This window comes from Ovis aries, chromosome 3 (genome assembly GCF_016772045.2).
Source record: "Ovis aries strain OAR_USU_Benz2616 breed Rambouillet chromosome 3, ARS-UI_Ramb_v3.0, whole genome shotgun sequence".
NCBI classification, from domain to species: domain Eukaryota; kingdom Metazoa; phylum Chordata; class Mammalia; order Artiodactyla; family Bovidae; genus Ovis; species Ovis aries.
In genome coordinates this window covers 130,703,611-130,728,945 of record NC_056056.1, presented here as the reverse complement: position 1 = coordinate 130,728,945, position 25,335 = coordinate 130,703,611, and the positions used below count along the sequence as shown (strand labels likewise).

The 25,335-nt window shown below is 41.0% G+C and overlaps 1 protein-coding gene across 4 annotated transcripts in view; it reads left to right on the top strand.

The window, feature by feature from the left end:
• The first annotated feature begins 11,187 nt into the window (after positions 1-11,187).
• The window catches only part of CEP83 (centrosomal protein 83), a 141,343-nt gene continuing 127,195 nt past the window's right edge, over positions 11,188-25,335 (top strand). For all 4 annotated transcript variants that reach the window (XR_009599883.1, XM_012174112.5, XM_004006260.6 and 1 more), the window contains exon 1: positions 11,188-11,603. The gene's annotated coding sequence lies outside the window, so the exon portion shown is untranslated. The remainder of the gene's footprint in view (positions 11,604-25,335) is intronic.

Genomic DNA, 25,335 nt, shown 5'->3' with positions numbered 1-25,335 from the left:
AACCACTGGTTCATCCTTTCTGGGATAAATGCCTACTCTGGGTATGGGTATGCCTTTTTTGCCTGCAGAGCCTCAGCTGTACCACTATCCAGGAGCTTGCAGAAGGCCAGATCCACTGGTATGACATCCTACTCTACACAGCATCCAAAAAGGAGCCACTTCACATTAAAGGTGATTTGAGTATGAACTCATGACCAAGGCATCTATCTACTGTTTGTGTCACCTGTTGCACTATCCAGAAGCTGCCAGCCTGATGGCATAGTACTGAAGAGCTCAGTACTGAAGGCACAGCTGAGGTGCCAGCTTACAGGCAGTATTCTGTGAGGACAGAGGACCAGTATATAACTGAATCAGAGAGCTCTGAACGACACTGCTCCTAATAGGAAGAATACTTGGGTCCAGAGGATGGAACAGAAGTGGCCTCACTAAACATCTCAATGAGTCATTGGGTGACTTTGTGCTTCCTGTGACCGCAGTTCTGGACTTTGCAGGTTTAGAAGTCTTGGTCCCCAGAGGGAGTGTGTTTTTGCTAGGGAACACAAGAGTTCCATTGAACTAAAGGCTATGGTTACTGTTCGGGCACTTTGAACTCTTTGCGTCCAGGCCCCAGCAGGCAAGAAGAGGAGTCCCTATCTTGGCAAATGTAACTGACCTAAATCAACAGGAAGAGGAGGGGCTGCTTTCATATAACAGGCAGGAAAATACATGTGGACTGCATGTGAACCATGTGGAAGTTTACTGATACTTAATTGGAACTGCAAGGACATATGCAGCAATCCCAGCCTGAGAAGTATCTAATTACCACTCAATATACATTTTCATTAAGAGAGCATTTGGGTCATACTCATGTAAGCCACTAAGACCTGTAGAGTGACAGGTAGAGAGTCATAAATTTTGAATCAGATGATGGAGGAGGAAGAGGAAGATGAGCAGTAGTTACATTCCTGAGACCAACTGAGTAACAGGGGTGTACTCTGTCCCAGTAACCTCTTTCTTGTAAGCTCTAGCTCCAGAAGAGAGGTCTAGAGAAGCTGTAGAGGAGCTGCTCCCAGAACATGGGTGGGGAAGTGGATCAGTGGGGATGCAGGGGGGGTTTCTGGTGGTTGCGGGATGCACTGCTCAGGTCTTCCTTCAAGAGAGATTAGAAGGGAAGGAGTGAAGAAATCATGAAGTGAACAAGAATAGATGCCAATGCGTCTAAAGCTACAGAAATGTTGGGAAATGATACTTATCAAGATGATGATGACGATGAAGGAAACAGAAAGAAATCTTTTGACAAAATGCCTTTAGTAACAATTAAAAATAACATCAGTTCACCTCCAAAAGTCAAGGTACAAATTAAAAATAACTATGAATGCAGTATACTAACATGTATATATGGAATTTAGAAAGATGGTAATGATAACCCTGTATGTATGCGAGACAGCAAAAGAGACACAGATGTGTAGAACGGATTTTGGACTCTGAGGGAGAAGGAGAGGGTGGGATGATTTGGGAGAATGGCACTGAAACACGTATACTATCACGTAAGAAACGAATTGCCAGTCTATGTTCGATACAGGTTACAGGATGCTTGGGGCTGGTGCACAGGGATGATCCAGAGAGATGATATGGGGTGGGAGGTGGGAGGGGGGTTCAGGATTGGGAGAGGGGTTCAGGATTGGGAACTTATGGACACCCGTGGTGGATTCATGTCAATGTATGGCAAAACCAATACAGTATTGTAAAGTAAAATTAAGTAAAAATAAAAATTAAAAAAAAAAACTATGAAAATTCCTTCCAAGCCAGCCTCTTCAGAAGCAGATGCTAGCCAAATACACTAGTAAGACATTTGTTAATGGTGATATGAAGCTTTTCAAACAACAAAATAAATGTGACTCTCTGACTATAACTTAGGCAAAAGGTTGCAGACCATCAACTAAGATTATTTTTATTTGTGAAGCTACAACTGTGAACTCAAATGAAGTTGACAGTGACCTGGAACCCTCAAAGAGTCTTAACAGCAAACCACAGGGGGTGGATCTGTGATAAGATTATTGATACTGTAGGCCAGATAGTGCCATTTCTGTTAAATTCTGATGCTATTCCTCTTGGGGACAGTAAGCAAAATTTAAAAGATGCCAGTGGAGTTTCCCTAAAGTTCCCACAAGCCTTTTGAGCTCAAAATGTGAAACAAATTTGGGGCAACTTAGGAATGTAAATATTGTTGCAGCCTAGTAAGTTAATTCATCTTATTTTTCATACTGGATCTCAGCTCTCAAGTGCCTCTTGTGTCCCAAGACTTATTCTGTACCACACTTTAACCTGGCAAAAAGAAAAAAAAAAAAGGGGAAAGCATCAAAATATTCACCTTGGCATGTCTCATATGATCTTATTTATATCAACTTGTTCTCTTGTTTACAGGCAAAGGTTTCCAAGTGAAGTGTCATTTTTATTTCCTTTATAGACAGAGTGAGAGATACAGAGGGAGAGAAACTGCTGTGAATGTTATAGTTATCTGACAGTCTTCTAGTGCTATACCTTGGGAATTCACCACAGCATTTATGTTATAGCCTCATCCTCCCCGAACTGCTCCCCATCAAGACTGAGCACAGCTCCGGTATTAGAGCCAGGCCACGCCCACCCAAATAGGGAGCCCTTCAAATGGTCAGTCTTTGTTTGGAGGCTCCTCATTGGTCTAGCCAAGACTTCTCAGAGCTGAATGGCAGCTCTTTCTTGCTTCATGCGTAGCAGAACTGCATCAGTCTGAGGGCACTCCTGGTCTCCTGCCTCCTCTTTATTTTTTTCTTAATAGCTATTTTCCCCAACAAATCTCTTGATGTCTACTTTTTCATGGACCTGAACTGACCAAAGTCACATGTATTGCAGGATGTTTAGCATCCCTGGCCTTACCCACAAATGCTGGTGGCACTGTCCCCATTTTGAGGTAACTAATGACTCCTTCAGATTGCCAAAATGCTTCTATTGAGAACCACTTAAGAACATAGTCATCAAGATCACAAATTCAGCTCAAAGAACTCTCCAGGTAAAACAATTATGAAACAGAAGAGTTTAATGATTTCCTCTGTTCCTTTTCTCCCTCTCCTACAGTGCCTTCACCTTCTTTTCATTTTCTAATGTCTCAATTGAAACTGATAAACTTGAATAGTGGGGTTTTAAGGACCAAAAGAATTGATGCTTCTGAACTGTGGTGTTGGAGAAGACTCTTGAGAGTCCCTTGGACTGCAAGGAGATCCAACCAGTCCATTCTGAAGGAGATCAGCCCTGGGATTTCTTTTGGAAGGAATGATGCTAAAGCTGAAATTCCAGTACTTTGGCCACCTCATGTGAAGAGTTGACTCATTGGAAAAGACTCTGATGCTGGGAGGGATTGAGGGCAGGAGGAGAAGGGGACGACAGAGGCTGAGATGGCTGGATGGCATCACGGACTCGATGGACGTGAGTCTGAGTGAACTCCGGGAGCTGGTGATGGACAGGGAGGCCTGGCATGCTGCGATTCATGTGGTTGCAAATAGTTGGACATGACTGAGCGACTGAACTGAACTGAACTGAACTGAAGGACCAAAGAGGCTGTACAGCCACAGAATTTAGAAAAAAGTTTAGGAAATGATTACCTTCGGAAACTGAAGCTAAAGAGAAAAATCAGTTATGATAGATGAAATTAGCTCCTGTGTAAGTAATTTGCTCTTGGAATTGGCTGCCAAAGTATTGCTTTTGTGATTATAATGCTTTCCAGTTTAGTTCAGTTCAGTTGCTCAGTCGTGTCTGACTCTTTGCAACCCCATGAATCGCAGCACGCCAGGCCTCCCTGTCCATCACCATCCCGGAGTTCACTCAGACTCACGTCCATCGAGTCCATGATGCCATCCAGCCATCTCATCCTCTGTCGTCCCCTTCTCCTCCTGCCCCCACGTCACAAGGATATAGTCTCAGGAAGACATTCTTGGAATGTGGAGGGATTGGGGAGTAGTCAGTAGTAGGTAGCACCATCTGAAAAAGATCCACGAATTTTAGTATAGTTGACAAGTCTGTAGCAGAGACCATTTTCACTTTTAATTCAATAAACATTCATCTAATTATTTATTACCTACTATGCCCCAAGTATTATATATTAAGCACAGAACATACAATAGTAAACAGAACATGATTTTTTTGTTTTGTTTGCAAAGTTGCTTCAGTCATGTCCAACTCTTTTCAACCCTGTGGACCATAGTCTGCCAAGCTCCTCTGTCCATGGGATTCTCCAGGAAAGAATACTTGAGCGGGTTGCCATGCTCCTCTCCAGGGGACCTTCCCCACGCAGGGATTGAACCCGGGTCTCTTACATCTCCCGCATTGGCAGGCGGGTTCTTTACCACTAGCATCACCTGGAAAGCCCCATGGTCCTTCCCCCCAAAAGAACTTATTATCTGGAGAATGCATTCTCAGTGGGTAAAGAACCTTCCATATTACAGTGCTTTGTGGCCCTCCAGTACATAAACAAGTATACAGGATATCTGTGGTTTAAGATCTCATAGGGGATGGGAGTAAAATTAGTGTAAAAATGCCTAAAATGGCTTCTTAGGTCAATCATGAAACTAAAGTTAATCTGATGTAAAGGAGGAAAAACAGAAAAAAATGAATAAGGTGAAAGAAAACAGGAAGGAAAAGTAGCATGATGAAAGAGAAATAGGAAAGAAGAGATGAGAAAATAAGGTATGTGAAATTTTAAGAATACAAAAATAGTTCTGTCTACCACTGAGCCATATGACATACAACTTCTTTTCCTTGACATTCTGAAATACAAGTTTATTCCTCTACGTTATTTCTGGCTTTGGCAACAAGGCATTAAATGTGAAAAGCAATACTGGAATGCCTGCTTTTCATCAAAAGAATTCCCATATCCTAAATCACTCATTCTTAATCAAATATTCCACATGTCCTCACTTCTCTCATTTAAAATTCAAACTTATAAAACTATTTTCTATTAGGTTGCTAACTGAAAAGTGACAGTGAAGTCGCTCAGTCGTGTCCGACTCTTTGCGACCCCAATGGACTGTAGCCTACTAGGCTCCTCCGTCCATGGGATTTTCTAAGGACCCTGTTACTCCACTTATGTACATGTAATGTGAACTTTGTTAGCTCCATGATTATCAAAGCCTTCATGATTATAGCCATTCTTTCTTTCATTTATCTGCCATAGTAAACAAAGACATTGGTTGTCACTTGATAGCTTATCAAGCTTTTCTGATAAAAGCTTGATAAAAGTTTGGATTTTTGTTCTGAATATGTGTGTACCAAAAAACTTTATGATTACTAGTTATATTTTTTGGATATCTTGATACAAGGAAGAAAGCGACCTTGCTAGCAGACATTGGTATTTCAGTTAATAGAATCATCTTTATTAGCACTTTAAAATATTCATGTGTATTTTATTGTGATATAATTAATATGGACTTCCCAGGTGGCTCAGTTGTAAAGAATCCACCTGCCAACCAGGAGACACAGGTTTGATCCTTGAATATTGAAGATCCCCTGGAGAAGGAATGGCAACCCACCTCAATATTCTTGCCTGGAAATTCCATGGACAGAGGGGCCTGATGGGCTACAGTCTATGATGTTGCAAAGATTTGGACACAACTGATCACCTACACACATGCAGCATTCCATTATCTGGATGTACCAGTTTATCAGTTCACCTGTTGAAGGATATCTTGGTTGCTTCCAAATGTTAGCAATTATGAATAAAGCTGCTAAAACATATGTGTGCAGGTTTTAATGTGAACATAAGTTTCCCATTCTTTTGGATAAATACCAGGAAGTGCAATTGCTGGATCATATGGTTAAGAGTTTGTTTTCTAAGAAACCGCCAAACTGTCCTCCAGAGTCTCTACCATTCTGCATTCCCATCAGCAATGAATGAGAGTTTCTGTTGCTCCACATCCTTGCCAACATTTGGTGTTAAGAGTATTCTGAATTTTGGCCATTCTAATAGGTGTGTAGAAAAGTATTTCATTGTTCTAGTTTGCATTTCATGATGATTTATGATGTGGAACATCTTTTCATATACTTATTTGCCATCTGTTTATCTTCTTTGTTGAAGTGTCTGTTAAGGTTTTTGGCCGATTTAAAAATCAGATTATTGTCTTATTATTAAATTTTCAAGGTCCTTTGTATATTTTGGATAATAGCCCTTTATCAGGTGCATCTTTTGTGAATATTTTCTCCAGTCTGTGGCTTGTTTTCTGATTTTCTTGACATTGTCTTCTGCAGAGCATAGTTTTTAATTTTAATGAAGTCCAACTTATCAATTATCTCTTTCATGGATGATGTCTGGTGTTTTATCTAAAAAGGCATCACCAGTTACAAAATAAATGAATCATGGGGATGAAATGCATAGTATGGGGAATATACTCCAGAATATTGTACGGTGACAGATGGTAACTAGATTTATTATGGTGATCATTTTGTAATGTATAGAAATATGGAATCACTATGTTGTGCATCTAGAACTAACACAAGTGTTGTAGGTTAATTATACTTAAAAATAAATATGAAAATAAAAATTTTAAAAGTCATCACTGTACCCAAAGTTATCTGGGTTTTCTCCTGTTATCTTTTAGGAGTTTTATAGTTTTGTGTTTCACATTTAGGTCTGTGATTCGAGTTAATTTTTGTTCAGTGTATAAGGTTTGTGTCCAAAATCATATTTTTGCATGTGGATGTCCAGTTGTTCTAGCAGCATTTATTTAAGTGACTATCTGCTCCAGTGTGTTGCTTTTGCTTATCTGTCAAAGACTGATTAAGTTTATGGGTGTCTGTTTCTGGGCTGCCTATTCTGTTGCATTGATCTATTTGTCTATTATTTTACTAATACCACAGCATCTCGATTACTGTAGCTTTAGTCCTTCAACTTCGTTTTCAGACATTTCATTTTGCTTTGATAACTGTATGTATACTTTTGTAACTGCAGCGAAATATAGATCCTTTGTGTTACTCCTGAAAGTTCTCTTGTTATCTGCCTTGCATTCTCCTCTGCAGCCAACTTCTGATGCCAGATTAGTATTGTCTTTCTTGGATTCACATAACTAGAACCATATAGCACGCACTCTACTGTGCCTGGCTTCTTCTGTAACTAAGATATCTGTGAGATTTATCCATGTTGTTAGGCATATTGCTAATTCGTTTTTATGACTGTGTTGTATTCTATTGTATGGGCTTCCCAGCTGGCTCTAGTGGTAAAGAATCTGCCTGCCAATGCAGGAGACATGAGACGTGGGTTCAATCTCTGGGTAAGATCCCCAGGAGGAGAAAATGGCAACCCACTCCAGTATTCTTGCCTGGAGAGTCCCATGGGCAGAGGAGCCTGGTGGGCTATAGTCCGTAGGGTCTCAGAGTCAGACAAAGACACAACTGAAGCAACTTTGCATGCAAGCACATGCATTATATTGTATATGATTTGCTTATCTATGCTCCTTTTGATGTACATTTGGGTTGTTTCTAGTTTTTAGTTACTATCAATTAGGTTGCTTTAAACTTTGTCTTTGTGAACATGTATTTTCATTTCTCTTTGATAACTATCTAAAACTGATACTGCTGGGTCATGAATAGGTTAGATGAATATTTAACTATAAACAAACTGCCAAGGAGTTTTTCAAAGTGTTTTTACTATTACGCACTCATACCAGCAATGTATGAATTCTAGCTGGTTCAAATTCTAATATTTGTGTTATTAGACTTTGAGTTTAGTCCATGTAATAGGATCTCATCATGGTTTTAATTTGCATTTCCCTAATGATGTGGATCACAATAAACTGTGGAAAATTCTGAAACAGATGGGAATACCAGACCACCTGACCTGCCTCTTGAGAAATCTGTATGCAGGCCAGGAAGCAACAGTTACAACTGGACATGGAACAGACTGGTTCCAAATAGGAAAAGGAGTATGTCAAGGCTGTATATTGTCACCTTGCTTATTTAACTTATATGCAGAGTACATCATGAGAAATGCTGGGCTGGAAGAAGCACAAGCTGGAATCAAGATTGCCGGGAAAAATATCAATAACCTTAGATATGCAGATGACACCACCCTTATGGCAGAAAGTGAAGAGGAACTCAAAAGCCTCTTGATGAAAGTGAAAGAGGAGAGTGAAAAAGTTGGCTTAAAGCTCAACATTCAGAAAACGAAGATCATGGCATCTGGTCCCATCACTCCATAGGAAATAGATGGGGAAACAGTGGAAACAGTGTCAGACTTTATTTTTTTGGGCTCCAAAATCACTGCAGATGGTGACTGCAGCCATGAAATTAAAAGATGCTTACTCCTTGGAAGAAAAGTTATGAGCAACCTAGATACCATATTCAAAAGCAGAGACATTACTTTGCCGACTAAAGTCCATCTAGTCAAGGCTATGGTTTTCCAGTAGTCATGTATGGATGTGAGAGTTGGGCTGTGAAGAAGGCTGAGCGCTGAAGAATTGATGCTTTTGAACTGTGGTGTTGGAGAAGACTCTTGAGAGTCCCTTGGACTGCAAAGAGATCCAACCAGTCCATTCTAAAGGAGATCAGCCCTAGGATTTCTTTGGAAGGAATGATGCTAACGCTGAAACTCCAGTACTTTGGCCACCTCATGCGAAGAGCTGACTCATTGGAGAAGACTTTGATGCTGAGAGGGATTGGGGGCAGGAGGAGAAGGGGACGACCGAGGATGAGATGGCTGGATGGCATCACTGACTTGATGGACGTGAGTCTGAGTGAACTCCGGGAGTTGGTGATGGACAGGGAGGCCTGGCATGCTGTGATTCATGGGGTCGCAGAGTTGGACACGACTGAGCGACTGAACTGAACTGAACTGGATGTACTGTACTCAAACTGTACTCTGCTTTTTAGAGGTAAAAAGAAACTTGTGTGCTATGGACAGATTTTCATATAGAGATTTACATCATCATTTTTAGCAGCTCAGGGGTTTTTCACTGTATGTAGGTACCATCATATATTTAACTAGTGTCCTAGTGATGGTACTTACAGTTTCTAGAAGCATATATTATAAAAAGGGAGTGAGGAACATCCTTGTAAATGTTTTATTTTCTTTAGCGTGTATGATTAGAAAATGAGATTGCTGGGGCAAAGGCTAATGCTTATGTTAAATTTTGATAAATATTGGTGTGCCAATTTCAATTTTAAACCAATAATACATGACAGTAATTGCATCCCCATTCACTGTGTACACTGACAAAAAGGATGTTTGCAACTTGAACATCTTCTCATTTGTTAGTTAGATGTTTGTTTTTCTTGGTTTAAGAAAGTCCTATTGATATCCTTTGCCAATTTTATTGTGTTGTTTTAAAACTGATATTCTGAGCTTTTTGTGTATTAGGAATCTTCTCCCTTTTTTCACATGATACACATTGATTTTCCATTGGTTATTATTTGTGTGTAGATTACAATCGTTATGTGGTTAATTTTTATCATTTTTTTCTTTTATGGTTTCTAGTTCTTGCTACATACTTATAAAAGGCCTTTCTCAGGATTATTTTAGTTTCCTCAATTTTCTTGTAGTATTTTTATGGTTTCATTCTTTACATTTAAATTCTTGATTCATCTGGTATTTAACAAATAAAATCGTTGAATAGCCTGTCCCCAATGTTTAGTCATTCCTCAGATAATCTTTTTCTCACTGACCAATGATTTGTAACACACAGTTTATTGATTCCACTGAGACTTCTGGAGTCAGACTGACTGACTTCATCAGTCACCAGTAAAGGCTCTGGGTAATGTTGTAAAATCAAGATAATAATAATCGCATCTATCTTACAGAGAGTGAAATAAGACAATCTGAAAAGGGACTCCAGTAGTTGACATGTAATTGCTCAGAGGATGTGAACTACTATTACTGATGTGTACACAGCAGTTCATTTATGGATTCTGTATTTTGTTCCCTGATATATCTTCCACATCTATGTGATCCATTAACATCCATTACCCATCTCTCAGTCCCATCTAATGACTCCTCTTTCCTCATTTTCACAAAAACAGGTCCTAATTTCAGTTGCCTTTCTAATCATAATTAGAGCTCGAAAATGTTAACCTTGGGGAGGGGAGGGGATAAGCTGTGCTACACAGGGTCGTGACCAATTAAAACCCAAGCTCGGAGGCATCGTAAGGGGGAAGGCAGGCTGCCCATTCCTCCTACCTCCTATTCTGAAAGGCTTAAGTCCTATCTTATTTCAGCCCTTGGCCTATAACTGACATTCTCAAAACCTAAAATTTGTCTTCCAACTCTAGTTTACCACCTAGAGACAAACCGTTCACAACGTTACCCTTGCTGCTACTGCTAAGTCACTTCAGTCGTGTCCGACTCTGTGCGACGCCAGAGACGGCAGCCCACCAGGCTCCCCCATCCCCGGGATTCTCCAGGCAAGGACACTGGAGTGAGTTGCCATTTCCTTCTCCAATGCATGAAAGTGAAGTCGCTCAGTCGTGTTCGACCCTCAGCGACCCCATGGACTGCAGCCTTCCAGGCTCCTCCGTCCATGGGATTTTCCAGGCAAGAGTACTGGAGTGGGGTGCCACTGCCTTCTCCGAACGTTACCCCAGTGGGCCCTGAATTTGAGGTGGTGACACGTTTTGAGATCTGGAGCGGGCGGCGAGGGGGACCGGCGCCTGGGCCGCGGTTCTGACCTGGCCGTTTCCTCCGGGCAGGCCGCGCCGGCTCCGCACTCGTGGGCGGAGGCCCCACGGCCGACGTAAGGCAGCGACTTCGAGACTCTAAATCTGCACGGTCGGGCACAAAGGCAGGCGGCGGTGGAGCCAGGACCACCACCGGAGCCCTCAGACAGGAAAAAAGTGTGCGAAGAGCGGGGCCGAGCGCACAAGCGGGAAGCTGGAGGAAAGCCCCGGAGGCGCTGCGTGGGGAAGAAGCGAGGGAGCGTGGCTTCCCGCTCAACTGCGCGCTTCTCTGGCTCCCTGCAGCAAATGCCGGCCCCGCACTGTGCGTTCCTTTCGCCTGTGGGGATCTTGGCGACCCCCAGAGGCCTCTCGGGGTGCTGCCCGGGCCTGGCGTTCCCGCGGTTGTCGGCCGCAGCTCCCGCCTCGGGCCGCCCGTCTCCTCCCTCTAACGGCCTCAGGTCGCGGCCGGCGTCCGCGGCGAGGGTGACGTCGGCGTGGGGGCGGGACTTCCTGCTTCGCGCGCCCTTGGGTCTCGGTACCGAGTCCGCTCCGTGGGGTTTGCGGGGCGGCGGGCCCGGGGTCCCTTTCCGGCCGGACTTCGGCGCCGGCCCCGCACCCCTGAGAACGCCGGTCCGCCGAGGAGGAGCGGGGCTTTTTTCCATCGCCGCCCTCTCTGCCTTTGGAGCTCTCCCGGGACACCCCGCATTTCCCTAGGGTCGGGAGCCCGAGGGGCGCGCTCGGCTGTCCGGCTCCTGCTCTTCAGCCTGTGCCACGAGCGGCAGCCGAGACCTCGTCAGACGTGACGGGCTGGGCCGGCAACCCGCGTGCGGGACCGCCTCCCGTAGCCCCAATGCGCCGGCGGGAGGAGAGCCGTGAGGGTGTCCGCCTGGCGAGTGCGGCCAGAACACCGGTCACTGTTTTCTGTGCGCACGTTGCAAGGACCGTGTGTGAGTCTGGTAGGTAACGCTGCCTTGTCCGTGGCTTGGAATACTCGTGGCTTTTTTCTTCATGACTTGCCCTTGAGTTCTTCTTTTGTTATTTTTCTCGTGGAGCAGTTGGAGAGGGTGTTAGAAAAGTTAGCTGGGAGAATGTTCTGTAGCCTATTGGCTGCAAGTGAAACTCTTCATGGGGCTTTTTGATGTACTCCGGCGTGGTGCTTGTGTAGCCCGTTTAAAAACTGACCAAACGTGTGATACATCTAGTTTCGCTTGCGAAAAAACATGCTCCCGTTTTCGTTGACCCTGAAGACAATTCTAGCAGTGATGTTGGCTGTCATTACAGAGATAACGTTAGAATATGTGAGTGCTGGGCTTTAATGGACATTTTGATATGCCCTTAATGTCCAAATTTTGACCAAAATAAACGGGCACTTGGCTTTTAAAATGCCCCTTCCAAGTGTTTTAAAAGCCTTTGGTCACAAAAGTTGTAATGATGAAACTGTCTCAGTAAAATGTTGAAGATGTCTAGGATAACACGAAACTTGTTTATAGTTTCTCATATATAGTGTATAGTTCATACTGTGTTCAGACTATGAGCATAAAATACCTGAGTAGATCTAAAACTGGAATAGGTTGTTAAAGCATTGCTCCTGTTTCCGAGCAACATCTCTTGTAAAGAAGCCTAATACTCAACTAGAATATAATTAAATGTATGTATCCTACAATTATCTGGATTCAGAATTTTCTAAATTCAGGGGCTCGGTCTGTAGGTGGTTGCAGTTCATATTCACCTTTTGTATTGAGTTGCGATTTCAAACTCACTTTGTTTAGAATTATTAGATTGCTTTAAATTTCAGAGTTGTGTAGGACTCTCCAGAGAGTTAAAAGTGAATTTGAGTTACATCCTTTGGTTTTTTCGGACATAGGAAGTCAGGTGTTCCCCTCTGAGTATTTTCTAACCAGGTGAAGTGTGGTTATATTTAGAAATTTTATCAAGTAGTAGAGGAATACCAATTTAGGGTAACAGCATTGGGAGATTGAAACACTAACTGCCCACAGGTGGGTTTTAAACCTTGGTTTAGCCAATAATCTCACTCTTCTCCACTCATTGAACCCTTAATGATATAATTTGTTTGGCAAATAAGGTGTACCTGGGGGATACTGTGGATTTGGTTCCACACCACTGCAGTAAAGCGAGTCATATAAATTTTTTGTTTTCATTTTTCAGAGCATATAAAAGTTGTGTTTACACTAAACTGTAGTCTATTAAGGGTGCAGTGTGCATTATGTCTAAAAATATACATATCTTAATTTAAAAAAATACTTAATTGCTAAAAGTGTTGACCATTGTCTGACAGTGCGGAGTTGTCACAAACCTACAATATGTAAAAAAAAAAATTGCACTGTTTGTGAGGTGCAATACCATGAAGTGCAATAAAATGAATTATGCTGGTAGGTAGTTTTTAGACCACTTTTGGGGTGGTATTGAATGCATTAACCCATCAAGTATGGAAAAAAGGTGAGAACACCTGAGACACACTGAGAGTGAATGACTTTTTTGAAGTCGGACTGTTAGTGATGGGAATTGGAACTTAAAGTTTTGTTATTTACATCATGCCCTGACTATTTCAAAAATCTCTAGACTTTGTTTTAGTCCTTTCCCTCTTTCCTTTCCTTGTATACTGATGTTGAAGTAATGAAATTGTCAAGAATTGGGCAAGACGAGCAAAGGAGAAAAATCCAGAATGACTCATACATGTTGTGTGATAAAATCCTTAGTAGTCAGAAGTCAGCATTTTGTCATGGGAAGTTATAATTGAAGAAGCCTAGAAGAATGAAATCTTAACAGATGAGTGAATGGTCACAATTCTTTGTATGTGTGGTGTTTTCTAGGTGCTGTCTCTGCCTAAAGTAAATGAGTTTTATTTTAACTTTGTCATATGTAATGTATTAGGCTCAGCAGGTAATTTTTTAAAGTTGTCTAATCTGTGTAAAAATGTTCAGAAGTACTCTTTCCTGTTGACTGAAGTTCACATTCCTTATCTGAACTCTTCAGAATTTCGTCACACTCTGCCTTTTCAAGCTTATGTTCTTTATAGAAAAGCTATCCTCTGACCAGACCATCCTCTAAACCTACTATGTGCTTTCTCCTTTCCTTACCAGTCTTCATGTCTTTGTCCCTATCTGACCTGATTTCTTTCCTTTCCTAAAATCTAAATAGTATGCTCTCTATAAAGTTCGACTCTGTAGGGAGGAAAAATTCTCTACCCTGTTAGGGTCTCTGGCTGGGCCTAATAATTGAATTGATATAGATTAACAGAACAGTATACGGGTTTTAAAAAAATGTTTTTTTCATGTACACGGAGAATGAAGACTGGAAAATATGACCAGAGCAGGCAGCTTTTATAAATCTTCCTCCACTTAGAGTGGTGTTACCTCCCCTATCGTAAGCTGATGCGTTTAATATACCTAACCTACCCAGTTACATCATACCTTAGTCTACCCTGCCTTAAACATGCTCAGAGGACTTATATCACCCTACAAGTTTGGGCAAAATCATCTAACATGCAGCTTGTTTTATAATAAAAAGTGTTGATTATGTCATGTAACTTACTGAGTACTGTACTGAAAGTGAAAGATAGAATGGCTATATGGGTCCAGAATGGTTGGAAGTGTATCAGTTCTTTACCTTCTTGATTGCTGGGAGCTGCAGCTCACTGCTGCAGCTGCCCAGACTCACGAGAGAGAGGGCTGTACTGCATATCACAGGCCGGCAAAAGATCAAAGTTAAAAATTCGAAATGTGGTTTCTACTGAATGTGAATTGAAAGTGACAGTGTTAGTGGCTCAGATGACCCCATGAACTGTAGCCCGCCAGGCTCCTCTGTCCATGGAATTCTCCAGGCAACAGTCCTGGAGTGGGTGGCCATTTATTTCTCCAGGGGATCTTCCCGACCCAGGGATTGAACTCAGGTCTGCATTGCAGCTGGACTCTTCACCGTCTGAACCAGTGAATTGCTTTTGCACTACTGTGAAGTCAAAAAGGTCCTAAGTTAGAGATGGTCTATATCTTTTAGACAAAGAAACTAATTTGTGAAAAATTGACAAAACAAAGAGTTTTGGGCTAGGAGGCACAAATTGGAGAAATGACCAGGAAGATAACGGTTAGTTTAACAAGTTGGTACAAATTTCTTGGCTTTGATTCATTCACTGTCCCTGGTGATAAGATGTCTTCCTTCCTCCTGGTACAGGGAGGGCACCTTTCACATGGGAGTTTTATCTCCTGCCTTCTGGAGGAAAAAGGACGGTCTGAGTGCTCCTCTTTGATCTGCTGTTTCTCGGGTGCCTCTAACTCTGTCAGTATCCCCAAGGGGCCGATTTTGTGGTAGCATGTACTGCACTCCACCTCTGAAGTTCTGCAGAATGTATTTATCAGTGCTGCTCACTTGAAACTTCATATTGTATTGTTATAACATTTCTGTGTGTCTCTTACCCTCCTAACTAGAGATGATAAGCTCTTGAGGGGCAGAACATCAGATCTCAGTAAACTATATCCTTAGTCTTTTCCGAATAGGAGCTGCTGAATAAATGTTTGTTAGAGATGAGGAATGTGTATATGTACTCCTGTAGTGCAGTGCGAGTAAACGAAAATCTTCTGAGAGCAACTGAGGGAGAAAGGGCAACTGTCAGCCATAAGGAAGGGAATTGAAAAAGGGATTCAACTGGAATTGAGGTAAAGTTTCTGTTCCTGGAAAGTATGAACAGTTGAGAATTTCCCATGACAGTATTAGCTGTAAGGACTCCCTCAGGAATGCTGGCACTATTTCCCTAGTGGTCTTGGGAGTTTGGTCAGTTTCCTAGTTCTTCTTTAGTAGAATCTGGGTTTTAAAAAAATAATTCCCCCACTCCCTTTCCTTCCTTTCCTCTTCCCTGCCCTCTTCCATTCCTCTCTTTCTGTTTCCTCATTTTGCCCCTTTCCATTTTACTGTTTACCTAGTAAAGACTTAATTTATGAAATTATGTTAGTATTTTCATTTGGCCCTCATAAATTAACAGTTCTCTTAAGTTTTATATTTTTCTATCAGGACTGCCTCTCTGGGTCCTGGAAAGATCACAGACTCTGTAGTCTAGCACTATTTTTTTTTTTTTTTAATAAAGTTTAACTGAGCTATAATCCAGAAAGAAATTAAAGCCATGAAGTGTCCAGTTATTTGTTTTCTGAATAGTGTAACTTCAAATCCCTTTTGAGTTAAAATTCATGGAGTTAGGAGGAACCTAAACCTAGCTATTCTCTTTTGGAAAACATTTATCACTCTCAAGATAGGTCTTCAAATAAATTCTAGGTATTTTAATAGTTTTGCTGTAAATCTTATATCTGATACTTATGACAAAGAGTCATTTTAGTTAAAGGTATTAAAAAGTTGAGTCTCAGAGTCCTTTTATAAATCTTGGTTTGATTCAGTTGCTTCTTAGTGAGCTGGCTGTCTTACCTTCTGAGTTGTTGCCCAGTAACACGATTGCGGTCGAGCATAGCAACCACTGGCAACATTAGCTTTGGGCTACAGGGATTTTCCCAATGAAGTTGCAGTGCCTATCTCTAGTGTTCAGATTCAGTCTGTTTTTTTCAACTGAATCACATTAAGGGAGACAAACTGAAATTACCTATGATATAATTACGTATTTTTTTTTTAGTGCTGACAAATTATAGCATTCATGTTTTCCACATAGAGATGCAAGATAAATATATATTGAATTGCATGTGAAGAACATGTGAAAAGACTGGTTCAATTAAAGATTATTCTAGACAGAAAAAAACTGGTAAATAATAATTAATATCAGAGTTCTTTACAACTGATATAGCCAGCCAGAGCTGGAATGGATGAAGTTGAAATGGTTCTTCATTAGATAACATTTTAATATTACTTTTAGAGGTTCATTGATAGGGTAGATCAATAAGCATGAATTGATAGGCACCCTGATTTTGTGGGAAGAGAATTATGACTCAGGCGACCATAGCTTGACTAAGTCACTTAACCTTTCTTGGCCTATTTTCTCACTTGAAAAAATATATTCGCAAAGAATTCTTTAAGAAATTATATCCTTCCAATTTAAAGCAAATATTATTTCTTCTGTTCTTTGGTTTAGTCAATATTTGAGTGTCCATTATGTGTCTTTCACTATGCTAGATACCAGAGTACCAGATTGTGAGTAAGACATAGTCTCAAGCAGCTTTGGTGGGAGGAATGGATAATTTGTAATATAAATCCAGTAAATAAATAAGAGTGTGTTCAAATGGCAACCCGCTCCAGTATCTTTGCCTGGAAAATTCCGTGGGCGAAGGAGCCCGCACAGTCCATGGGGTCGCAAAGAGTCGGACACGACTGAGCAGCTTCTCTCACTGGGGGCATGTAGGGAAGACCACTGACCTAGACCTGCAGACATGGCACACTGTGTTTGAGGAATGCCTCGTCTGAATTCTGTAAGAGTAATCTGAGAGTGGCCTGGAGGGAATTAATCAGACAAGCAAAACCGGAGTTTCTCTGAATTGGAGAGAGAGAGTCAGAAGTTGTCAGCCATGGTAGTAGTTAAGATCCTGGGTGTAGACAGGGGCTGGTGAACATCAGCATGTAATGAGAAGGTGGAGCAAAAGAGTAGGGAGCAAAACCAGAGAAGGCAGAGTTTTGGAATGCAGGGAGGGAATGTATATCACACTTTATTGTTTAAATGGAAGCTGCTAGTCAAGAAGCACAGAGTAGCTATGTAAATGTAAACTCATCAATGCAAAGATGATCTCTACAAAGATCTGGAGTTGCAAATGGGGTAAGTCTTTGTGTTAGCATCATATCAGAGATGAAGAAGTACATGTTTTGGGGGCCTGAATCCTGAGATTGAAAATTAAAATCTTGGCTCTACCAATTATACTCACTAAGTCATGTCCAACTCTTTCCAGTTCTATGAACTGCAGCGTGCCAGGCTTTCTTGTCCTTCACTTTCTCCCTGCATTTGCTCAAACTCATGCCCATTGAGTCAGTTATGCCATCCAACCATCTCATCCTCTGTCACTCCCTTCTCCTCCTGCCCTCAATCTTTGCCAGCATCAGGGTCTTTTCCAGGGAATTGGCTCTTTGCATCAGGTGGCGAAAGTATTAGAGTTTCAGCTTCAGCATCAGCCCTTCCAATGAATATTCAGGGTTGGTTTCCTTTAGGATGGACTGGTTTGATCTCCTTGCAGTCCAAGGAACTCTCAAGAGTCTTCTCTAACACCACAGTTTGAAAGCATTAGTTCTTTGGTGTTCAGCCTTTTTTATGGTCCAACTCTCACATCCATACATGACTACTGGAAAAACCATAGCTTTGACTATATGGACCTTTGTCAGCAAAGTGATGTCTCTGCTTTTTAATACACACTGTTGAGATTTGTCATAGCTTTTCTTCCAGGGAACAAGCGTCTTTTAATTTCTTGGCTGCGTACACCATCCACATTGATTTTGGAGTCTAAGAAAGTAAACTTTGTCACTGTTTCCACTTTTCTGCCATCTGTTTGCCACAAAGTGATGGGACTGTGATCTTAGTTTTTTGAATGTGGAGTTGTAAGCCAGCTTTTTCACTCTTCTTTTACCTTCATCAAGAGACTCTTCAGTTCTTCTTCATTTTCTGCCATAAGGGTGGTGTCATCTTCATATCTGAGGTTTTTGGTATTTCTCCTCATAGTCTTGATTCCAGCTTGAGCTTCATCCAGCCTGGCATTTTGCATGATGTATTCTGCATATAAGCCAAATAAGCATGGTTGCTGGCGACGGAATGAAACACCAACACTGCAGAGTGGTTTGAATCTTTTTACTTTAACCCCTTGCTTCTTACAGCTGCTTTACTTTATATCCTTTGCACAACAATCTACACGGCAAGTTGCCAAACACCATAATTCAGCGAGTATACAGTGCGCAGGCGCAGGGCGAGATAACCTTTACCTTAACTTATTTACTGCAGCTAAGACTTTGTTTTGGAACTTCCTTATCAACTTAGAATCCGTTTTGTCCCTGGGTCTGTTCCTTTTGAGGAATCAGAGAAACATCCTTGTGTGCAAGAAATGTTCTTTTCCCACGGGAACAAACAGAGGATTCTTAGCTGAACATCTCATTTGCAAGAATGTTCAGCCCTGGTTGAGAGTCTCGTTTGCAAGCACTTCTCAACCTTCCTTATACCTTGTTCCCTACACATGGTGACAGTATACAGCCTTGATGTACACCTTTTCCAGTTTGAGCCAGTCCACTGTTCCATGTCTGGTACTATCAGTTGCTTCTTGACATACATACAGGTTTCTCAGGAGGCAGGTAAGGTGGTCTAGTAATTCCATCTCTTTAAGGATTTTCCACAGTTTGTTGTGATCCACACAGTTTGTTGCTTGTTGCATATCAAATTTTTTTTTTTAGTTAGAAATCTAGTATTCTGTTCGTACTGAATCAAACAAATGGAATCAAAATGTCATAAATTTTTTAGGCAAAAATTCACAAGTTTTCTAAAATATATGTTATACATATTATTTATATTTATGTATACAAAAGCTTTTCTGTTATACTTGATAAGGACTTGAGAAAGAACATTAAAGATGGAGAAATTGGAAAACAAACTAAATGAGAGCACTGAATATGAAATAGAAAAAGTGAAACAAACTAGATAAAAGTAAAAGATCATCATATAGTCTAGTTGTTTTTAAACATGGCTGCTGATTAGACACATACCTATGTGGAGCTTTGGTGAAAAAGCAATTCCTCAGCATTTGTATTTTTCTTTTCTTTTTAAAAAAATTTTTTTATTTTTACTTTATTTTACTTTACAATACTGTATTGGTTTTGCCATACATTGACATGAATCCACCACGGGTGTACATGCGTTCCCAAACATGAACCCCCTCCCACCTCCCTCCCCATAACATCTCTCTGGGTCATCCCCGTGCCCCAGCCCCAAGCATGCTGTATCCTGCATCGGACATAGACTGGTGAGTCGATTCTTACATGATAGTATACATGTTTCAATGCCATTCTCCCAAATCATCCCACCCTCTCCCTCTCCCTCTGAGTCCAAAAGGTCCGCTCTACACATCTGTGTCTCTTTTGCTGTCTTGCATACAGGGTCGTCATTGCCATCTTTCTAAATTCCATATATATGTGTCAGTATACTGTATTGGTGTTTTTCTTTCTGGCTTACTTCACTCTGTATAATCATCTCCAGTTTCATCCATCTCATTAGAACTGATTCAAATATATTCTTTTTAGCGGCTGAGTAATACTCCATTGTGTATATGTATCACAGCTTTCTTATCCATTCATCTGCTGATGGACATCTAGGTTGTTTCCATGTCCTGGCTATTATAAACAGTGCTGCGATGAACATTGGGGTACTTGTGTCTCTTTCAATTCTGGTTTCCTTGGTGTGTATGCCCAGCAGTGGGATTGCTGGGTCATAAGGCAGTTCTGTTTGCAATTTTTTAAGGAATCTCCACACTGTTCTCCATAGTGGCTGTCCTAGTTTGCATTCCCACCAACAGTGTAAGAGGGTTCCCTTTTCTTCACACCCTCTCCAGCATTTATTGCTTGCAGACTTTTGGATGCAGACATTCTGACTGGTGTGAAGTGGTACCTCATTGTGGTTTTGATTTGCATTTCTCTAATAATGAGTGATGTTGAGCATCTTTTCCTGTGTTTGTTAGCCATCCGTATGTCTTCTTTGGAGAACTGTCTATTTAGTTCTTTGGCCCATTTTTGATTGGGTCGTTTATTTTTGTGGAATTGAGCTGCATAAGTTGCTTGTATATTTTTGAGATTAGTTGTTTGTCCGTTGCTTCATTTGCTATTATTTTCTCCCATTCAGAAGGCTGTCTTTTCACCTTGATTATATTTTCCTTTGTTGTGCAGAAGCTTTTACTTTTAATTAGATCCCATTTGTTTATTTTTGCTTTTATTTCCAGAATTCTGGGAGGTGGATCATAGAGGATCCTGCTGTGATTTATGTCGGAGAGTGTTTTGCCTATGTTCTCCTCTAGGAGTTTTATAGTTTCTGATCTTACATTTAGATCTTTAATCCATTTTGAGTTTATTTTTGTGTGGGGTGTTAGAAAGTGATCTAGTTTCATTCTTTTACAAGTGGTTGACCAGTTTTCCCAGCACCACTTGTTAAAGAGATTGTCTTTACTCCATTGTATATTCTTGCCTCCTTTGTCAAAGATAAGGTGTCCGTATGTGTGTGGATTTATCTCTGGGCTTTCTATTTTGTTCCATTGATCTATATGTCTGTCTTTGTGCCAGTACCATACTGTCTTGATGACTGTGGCTTTGTAGTAGAGCCTGAAGTCAGGCAAGTTGATTCCTCCAGTTCCATTCTTCTTTCTCAAGATTGCTTTGGCTATTCGAGGTTTTTTGTATTTCCATACAAATCTTGAAATTATTTGTTCTAGTTCTGTGAAAAATGTGGCTGGTAGTTTGATAGGGATTGCATTGAATTTGTAAATTGCTTTGGGTAGTATACTCATTTTCACTATATTGATTCTTCCAATCCATGAACATGGTATATTTCTCCATCTATTAGTTGTCCTCTTTGATTTCTTTCATCAGTGTTTTATAGTTTTCTATGTATAGGTCTTTAGTTTCTTTAGGTAGATATATTCCTAAGTATTTTATTCTTTTTGTTGCCATGGTGAATGGAATTGTTTGCTTAATTTCTTTTTCTACTTCCTCATTATTAGTGTATAGGAATGCAAGGGATTTCTGTGTCTTGATTTTATATCCTGCAACTTTACTATATTCATTGATTAGCTCTAGTAATTTTCTGGTGGAGTCTTTAGGGTTTTCTATGTAGAGGATCATGTCATCTGCAAACAGTGAGAGTTTTACTTCTTCTTTTCCAATTTGGATTCCTTTTATTTCTTTTTCTGCTCTGATTGCTGTGGCCAAAACTTCCAAAACTAGTAGCGGTGAAAGTGGGCACCCTTGTCTTGTTCCTGACTTTAGGGGAAATGCTTTCAATTTTTCACCATTGAAGATAATGTTTGCTGTGGGTTTGTCATATATAGCTTTTATTATGTTGAGGTATGTTCCTTCTATTCCTGCTTTCTGGAGAGTTTTTACCATAAATGGATGTTGAATTTTGTCAAAGGCCTTCTCTGCATCTGTTGAGATAATCATATGGCTTTTATTTTTCAATTTGTTAATGTGGTGAATTACATTGATTGATTTGCAGATATTGAAGAATCTTTGCATCCCTGGGATAAAGCCCACTTAGAGTCATGGTGTATGATCTTTTTCAAGTGTTGTTGGATTCTGATTGCTAGAATTTTGTTGAGGATTTTTGCATCTATGTTCATCAGTGATATTGGCCTGTAGTTTTCTTTTTTTGTGACATCTTTGTCAGGTTTTGGTGTTAGGGTGATGGTGGCCTTATAGAATGAGTTTGGAAGTTTACCTTCCTCTGCAATTTCTGGAAGAGTTTGAGTAGGATAGGTGTTAGCTCTTCTCTAAATTTTTGGTAGAATTCAGCTGTGAAGCCGTCTGGACCTAGGCCTTTGTTTGCTGGAAGATTTCTGATTACAGTTTCAATTTTCGTGCTTGTGATGGGTCTGTTAAGGTTTTCTATTTCTTCCTGGTTCAGTTTTGGAAAGTTGTACTTTTCTAAGAATTTGTCCATTTCTTCCACGTTGTCCATTAGCATTTGTATTTTTCAAAAAATTCCAAAATAATTCTCATATGCATCTGGATTTTAGAAAATGATTACAGGCTTTTCTATTAAATGGTAATTTTGGTGATATAGAGTTCTATATTACTTTTCTGTTGACCAATCATGATACAGTGGTATTGGGTGAGTAATAGTTAACATAGTCATAATAGTGAAAGATGTTGATCAATTTTCACACTGAAGAGCCAGACAAAAAATAAAAGATAATTAAAATTGCAAGCCATAATGGGAACATGATTAACCTAACAGTATAAAATAATTGCATACAATTTGGGGAGTCAGGCAAGAGTGGTGTGGTGAGTAGAAGTGTATGCGGGCACCTGTTTTCATCTGCCCAGCCAGTCTGTGTCTTTTGGTTGGCGCATTTAATCCATTTACATTTAAGGTGATTATCAATATATATAATCCTATTACTGTTTGCTTAATCGTTTTGGGTTTACTTTCTGTAGGTCTTTTCCTTGTCTTTTGTTTTCTTTTTAGAGATATTCCTTTAGCATTTGTTGTAAAGCGAGTTTGGTGGTGCTGAATTCTCTTAAGCTTCTGCTTGTCTGGGAAACTTTTGATTTCTTCATCAAATGTGAATGAGAGTCTTTCTGGGTAAAGTGTTTGTGGTTGTAGGTTCTTTCCTTTCATCGCCTTAAATGTATCATGCTTTTCCCTTCTGGCTTGTAGAATTTCTGTTGAGAAATCAGCTGATAGCCTGATGGATGTTCCCATTTATGTTATTTGTCGTTTTTCCATTGTTACTTGCAATATTTTATCTTTGTCTTTAATTTTTGTCACTTTGATTATTATCTGTCTTGGTGTGTTCTTCCTTGCATTTATCCTGCCTGGGACTCTGCTTCCTGGACTTAGTTGACTATTTCCTTTCCCATGTTAGTGAATTTTTCAGCTATTTACTCTTCAAATATTTTCTCAGGTTCCTTTTGTCTCTGTTCTCCTTCTGGGACCCCTGTGGTGCATTTAATGTTGTCCCAGAGGTCTCTTAGACTGTCTTAATTTCTTTTCATTCTGTTTTCTATGTTCTGCAGAAGTGATTTCCACCATTTTGTCCTCCAGGTCATTTATCTGTTTTTCTGCTATTGATTCCTTCTAGAGTATTATTCATCTCTGTTTGTTTGTTCTTTAGTTCCTGCAGGTCTTTCGTAAACATTTCTAGCATCTTCTCCATTGTTTTCTCACTATCATTCTGAATTTTTTTCTGGAAGGTTGCCTATCTCCACTTGAGCTAGTTGTTTTTCTGGGGTTTTATATTGTCCCTTCACCTGGGACATAACTTTCTGCTTTTTATCCCGATTAACTTTCTGTAATGCAGTTTTGTTTTAGCCACTGTGGGATTGTGGTTCTTCTTCCTTCTTCTGTCTGCCCTCTGATGGAGGAGGCTCAGAGGCTTGTGTAAGCTTCCTGATGGGAGGGACTGGTGTTCGAAAAACTGGGTCTTGCTCTGGTGGACAGGGCCTTGCTCAGTAATCTATAATCCACATTATCTGCTGATGGGTGGGGTTGTGCTCCCTCCTTGGTAGCTGTTGGGCTTGAGGTGACCCAGCCCTGGGAACTGTGGGCTCTATGGTAGGGTTAGTGGCGACCTCCAAAAGAGTTTATGCCAAGGGGGACCTTCCCAGACTGCTGCTGCTACCAGTGCTGTGTCCCTGTAGTGAGCCCCTGCCAGCCCACACCTCCACAGGAGACCCTCCAACACTAGCAGCTAGGTTTGGTTCAGTCTCCTGTGGGGTCATTCCTCTGGGTCTTGGTGTGCACCCTCCACGGCTGGAGTCTCTGTTTCCCTCAGTTCTGTGGAACTCCTATAATCAAATCCCACTGGCTTTCAAGGTCAGATTCCCTGGGGGTTCCCAGTCCTTCTATAAAATCCCCCAGGCTGGGAAGCCTGACATGGAGTTCAGAACCTTCACAACAATGGGAGAACTTCTCTGGTATTATTGTTCTCCAGTTTTGTGGGTCACCTGTCCGGCGGGTATGGGATTGGATTTGATGGTGGTTGTGCTTCCCCTCCCATCTCTCTCTGGCTTCTTTTTTGTCTTTGGACACGGGGTATCTTTTTTGATGGGTTCCAGCATTGTCTGTCGATGGTGGTTCAACAGCTGGTTGTGATTTTGGTGCTCTTGCAGGAGGAGATGCGCACATGTCCTTCTATTACGCCATGTTGAACTGGAGACCCATTTTTTTTGTTATTCTTAATGAGCCCCTTTTGATCACACCCAAGTTTATGCTAATGTGGTTTAGAAGGGGTCCTTAGATCCTCAGAAGGGACAGGTCACCAGAAAGACCATGTGATGAGACTGTTGAAATTTTCAGCCTTACCCGCTAACTTCTGGGAAGAAGGAAGGGAGACTAGACTTCTGTAAAAACTCTTGAGCAATGCAATTCTGAGAGTGTCTCAATTGATGAACACAGGTGCTGAAAGAGTGGCTTTCCCTGAGGGGAGAAGCTCTGTGCCTCTTTCCCCAGACTTTGTACCATGCAGCCTTTGCATAGGCTGCTCCTGAGTTGTAGCCTTTATAATAAGGCAGCAGTAGTAAATTGTTTTCTTGAGTTTTGTGAACCATTTTAGCAAATTATCAAACCTAAGGAGAGAGTCATGGAACTCCTGACTTTCAGGTGGTTGGTCAGAAGTATAGGTGGCAACCTGGGACTCACGACTGGGGTCCAAGTGGGAGCACCACCTAAAGTGGAGCACCACCTGAAGAAGTGGGACGTATGACTGGTGTCCAAGGTGGGAGCACCACATGGACTGAGCCCTTAAACTGTGGGATCTGCACTACTTCTGGGTCGTTATTGTCAAGACTGAATTAAATTTTAGAAGTCTACAGTTAGTGAATTGGTTGATGGGAAGAAAACTCTACAGAAGTGCTCTAACAACGGTTGAGAATGTGTTTTTTTTTTTGGTGTGTGCGTGTGTAAAATTTATCATTTTTGGCTTCTCTGGGTCTTCATTGCTGTGTGAAGGCTTTCTCTAGTTGCAGTGAGTGGGGGCTACTCTGTAATTGCGGTATGGTGGCTTCTCATTG